Genomic DNA, 5,000 nt, shown 5'->3' on the forward strand with positions numbered 1-5,000 from the left:
ACAAGTTCTACGGAGCCTGGTGGCTTCGCATTGCTACCTGGAGATGCATCAGTGGATTCATGGTTTAGAGAAATTCCTGTTCCACGAACCTGGCGTGTTTATTTAGCGACTGGATTGGATTTTTACGAAAAAAATCGTGCTTGTTTTGGGTCGATCGGAGTCCCGACGCTGGCTTCTGTCTTCTACCTTGTCACTACACTATGAAGGAAGGTGAAAGGGGACCATTTTCCCCGAAACTTCGTGTACGTCAAGACAACAACAGCTCACCACATGGAAAGTTTCATCGATTTTTGTTTCCATTTTCTAGACCTAAACTTCGCCTCATATGTTCCCTACGTGACGCACACAGTGGGCCTGGGTTACCTGTGGTATGTTTAAATTATATTTTGTCAAAAAAACCAATGTATGACAGTTTAATGTTTGGTTTTTTCCCTGAAGATGAAAATTCCACTCGCCAAACCGGGCGAGTGACCGACGATTTCCAGTTGCCAGGCAGTTTTGACACTCGCTGAGCGCTAAAGGAAAACCTTGCTATTCAGGTAAACGTTACCGGCTATCTCGATTAAAAAACAAATTCCCTGCTGTAAGATTTTTCTTCCATCGAACATTGGAAAAATAACCTTGTATCCACTAGACGTTATCGTTTTGGAAGTACGTCTTCTCTTTACGGAAGTGTGCTCGCTTTTGAGCTTTACATCCATCGAAAACATCATCGAGTCAACCTCTGCTATGTTTCCTTTCCATTTTTCTCGCAGCCAGTTCAAACTTCCTATCATCCCTTGAAAGTTCAAAAAGATGGCGTCCACTAGCTCAAGGCATGTTAGCAGGTCACAAAGTTATGTGCTATTTTCATTTTCTCACCTCCCATCACAGAACTTAACAAGAACCCGGATAATTATAATAACAACAATTTGGCAACCAAAATATTGTGAGCATTGTTAAGTATCGCAAATATTGTTCGTTGGTAGTGTCGGTAGTATAGGTATGGTTAATATAGTATCTTTTGAGTTTTGTATGACTGATGAAGTTGACATTGGAGTATTTCTCATTTTAATTTTCTTTCGTATTAATAACATTGATACCAGCCTAGTGCTCAAAGGGTCACCCTGTCTGGTTAAAAGTAATTAAAATTTGTAGACAGAAGGTGTGAGTTTGAATATAAATAACTATTATATGCTAATTAAGTCGGTACCTAATTAGTAGGTACATGCATAATAGAAGAAGGCGTGAAAATTACCAGCTGCTGATTAAAGGAGGGGTTTTCCCATAGGAAGTGCAAAGCTTTGTTTCCCGAGTGCTGGTAGGTTGTGCCCGCTTGATCAATCACATGAAAGCATACGTTGTAGCTTGAAGGAGTACTGTCATAGCAATTCTTGTTATAGGGTAAATTACATTTATTACAAATTTTTCAAAAATGTCAGCCTAAACTACCTGGACTTTTGTCAGAGTATATGCTTTGATTCTTTCAATTCACCCCCCTCCACCCCCCTCCCTTCCCCACCGCTCTTCCTCCTAAAATATTCCTAGATCCGCCACTGAAATATGTTCAAACAGGAGCCCATTAGATGGAGCCTCCATCTCCCATACAAGCCCTTGGAGGCAACCCTTTCCCGAGTAGATTTATAAATAGAACTGATTCCCTAAGGAGGTTTCTCGCGCTGATAGAGGAAGAGCCAATGAAAATAGAAAAATTACAGTAATATTGCAGGCAGCAGGCAGAAAGCGAATTCACGCGATTCAAGCGCATTACAACAGAAAATGGTTCTATTTATAAATCTACTCCGGAAAGTACGGTGGCCCACATCTGCCACGGCAAAACTTACTTTCTCACGGCAAAACTTACTTTCTCACGGCAAAACTTACTTTCTCACGGCAAAACTTACTTTTCCACGGCAAAACTTACTTTTCCACGGCAAAACTTACTTTTTGCCTAAAATATGGAATTCGAAAGGGAATCTGGAAACGGAATCCGGAATACAGTGAAAGTGGTAGAAAGGCTAAAATTACCACGGAAAGCAATAAGCTCAACGATTCATTTAGTAAGGTACTCCTAAAGTCGACGATAAATAAAGTTGATAAAGCATCTCGTTTAATTGTGTGTATGTATGTTTTTAGTTATAATATTTCGCCAACAGGACTTTTGATTTCGCCCGTACGTTCAAAATTCGCAGTGGAGATAAACAAGGCTGCGTGTGGGCACCCACCCTGTTTGGTATTTTCTTTTCTCTCATCCTCCAACACGCCTTCCAGTTCTGCAGTGAGGGGGGCCTTCTCCACCGTACACGCCACGACGGAAAGCTACTGAACTTGACTCGTCTCCGCGCTAAGACAAAAGTGAAGACAGTGCTGTTAAGAGAGATGCCCTTTGCCGACGACGCTGCCTTTGTCAGTCAAACAGAGAGCGGACAACAAGCGATCATAGACCGCTTCGCGACTGCCTGCCAGGACTTTGGCTTTACCATCATCATAAAGACTGAGGTACTGGCAATGCCGGGGACCGATGCTGAGCCGACCATCCTGATCAGCAACCAAGCACTCAACTCTTTGGACGCCTTCAAGTACCTTAACTCAACAATCACCTCCAATCTCTCCCTGAATAGTGACTTGAATGCTCTGTTTGCGTCCTCAGCACTCTGTTGTATTGGAGAGAGACATGGCCTACATACACGAGACAAGAAGCTAGACCGAACACACTCCACTTCAGATTCCTCCGCAAAATTCTTGAGATCACCTGGAAGGATAAAATCACCAACCAGAAAGTACTCGAAACTGCAGAACTGCCAACTATCCAGTACCTCCTCTCAGAGCGTAGACTACGCCGTTGGCTAGGCCATTGGCCCCGAGCGCCTTCCAAAAGACCTACTCTATGGACAGCTGTCTCAAGGCAAACGATCGACAGGACGGCCGCTTCTTCGCTACAAAGACGTCTGCAAACGAGACATGAAGGCAGCCACGTTGAATCAGTGTCGGCAACTCGGAATGGCTGGCTGACGACCGTGTTTAGAAATTGATCGAATGCATTTCTTTCTTTCTTTTTTTTTTTTTTTTTTATCAAGAAAGTTGTTATACTTATTGCACCCAGTATAGAGTGAAGCGCCTGGAAGATCGATAACAGACCCAGTGTATTTGTGTTAAGGCAGATCATTTTCCATTCCGATGTGTTGACCGTGAGTTCAACTAGACTCTCTCTGGCTGCACTCGTATATGCGTATGATTCGTCATTTTTAAGGTAAAATAGTCACACTTTACAACAGGGAAAGATGAGTCTATTCAGGCTGAATCTCCCAAGAGTTATCTGAGCTTACAGCGGTTATCAGTCACACGCCCTCAACGATTTTGTTTTCATTTTTCGAAACTAAATGGATTGACTGACGTCCACCCAAAAAATGAAAAATGAAACAAGAAGTCGTTGAGGGGCACGTGTGAATGGTAACCGCTGTAAGTACTTGGGAAGAAATTGTTTTGATTTGAAATAAGCTGAAAATTGTTTTAGATATTACCTATTTTCCTGTATGTTTTTAGAAAGAGGGATCTGATAAGAAAATTTTTCATTTCCGTGTGGTAAAATGCTTTTCCATAAGTATTGTACGTATGCAAGGATGCGTTCGATCGGCCTTATTCCGGAATAGGAATACACAGATTTGAATTCAGAAATCCTTCGCTTTTACAGAGATTCACATGGAAACGAAAAACTTACTGAAATGAAATTTTACACATATCTTCAACATACTATAGTTGCTTACTAGTAAAAACTACACCAAACATACTATTTCAAATCATCACTGCACCTATTTTTATTCCGTTATAGGGTCAATGGAACAAACCCTTAAGAGATCAACAAACGAGTGTAATCAAGAAAATCGAGCGCCCGAAGACAATTGCTGTAATATTTGATGCAAAACATTATCACCCCACCATCACGAAAAAGAAAAGCCCACACAGTTGGATTCTCTTCCGATGTTACGACACGCAACCCCCTCCCAAAAGGAGTCAGCATGTGACAAAGTACTCAACGAGATGAAAGTAAACATTTGCACGACGCAGGATCATTTTAAGTGACTTTGGTTCACTGTTCTTATTCCGGATTCCCCATTCCGGATTCCGGACCCGTAGAAAACTAAGTTTTGCCGTGGAAAAGTAAGTTTTGCCGTGGAAAAGTAAGTTTTGCCGTGAGAAAGTAAGTTTTGCCGTAAGAAAGTAAGTTTTGCCGTGGCAGATGTGGGCCACCGTAGGAAAGGGTTAACTCAAGAAATTAATGAATATGGAGGCTCCATGTGAAAGGCTCCTGCTTCAAATTGTAAGTCCCAGAGTACTTTTTCTAATTTCTGAAAAGCACACCTATATAACACTAAGAAGTAGATTTCAAATGATTTCTGGGAAGGAAAAGAAATGAATGTTCAGTTTTTGTAAGACACAATCATTATGATAAAACTTGAAAAGTTAGCCTTACTGTTTCAAGTTGCAATCCATTTTCTCTCCGTCATACATGCCCCGGCTACAGAAGACAACTGCCAAGAGGTATCAATTTACATAAGTATGTTACGTAAGAAAAATACGAATTATTTCAAGGGTTTTATGGTTGCAAATACATGATTCCGGTAATTAATTTAATACAATATTCATTTCATTTCGAATTAATAATTTATTAATTATTGCTAGTCAGCCATTTAGTTCTATTTATGATCAGATTAGTATCGACTCCGCGGCAGCTCTGAAACCAGTAAGTATTCCCAAATTTTCTGGGAATAAGACGAATTATGAAGCTTGGAAAGCAGCCTTTCACTCATGCGTTGACCAAGCAAGAGCCTCACCAGAATACAAGTTGTTACGAATGTATGAGTGCTTGCAAGGAGAAGCACTTAAAATCATTGAAAATCTGGGACACTGCGACAGCCTATGAAACAGATTATAACCAGGAAGTAGAGCTTGGTAGTGGATCACTTTACGTCACATTGCAAGGCAAGTTTAACAAGAATCTTCTCGCCAAGCACAAGCAGTGG

At 41.1% G+C, this 5,000-nt stretch overlaps 1 protein-coding gene across 1 annotated transcript in view; it reads left to right on the forward strand.

Annotated features, from left to right (window-relative positions):
- Positions 1-1,714, forward strand: part of LOC138041515 (uncharacterized) — a 5,930-nt gene extending 4,216 nt beyond the window's left edge. The window contains exon 2 of the transcript XR_011130846.1: positions 439-1,714. The gene's annotated coding sequence lies outside the window, so the exon portion shown is untranslated. The remainder of the gene's footprint in view (positions 1-438) is intronic.
- The last annotated feature ends 3,286 nt before the right edge of the window (positions 1,715-5,000 follow it).

This window comes from Montipora capricornis, chromosome 3, assembly GCF_036669925.1.
Source record: "Montipora capricornis isolate CH-2021 chromosome 3, ASM3666992v2, whole genome shotgun sequence".
In the NCBI taxonomy this organism is placed as follows: domain Eukaryota; kingdom Metazoa; phylum Cnidaria; class Anthozoa; order Scleractinia; family Acroporidae; genus Montipora; species Montipora capricornis.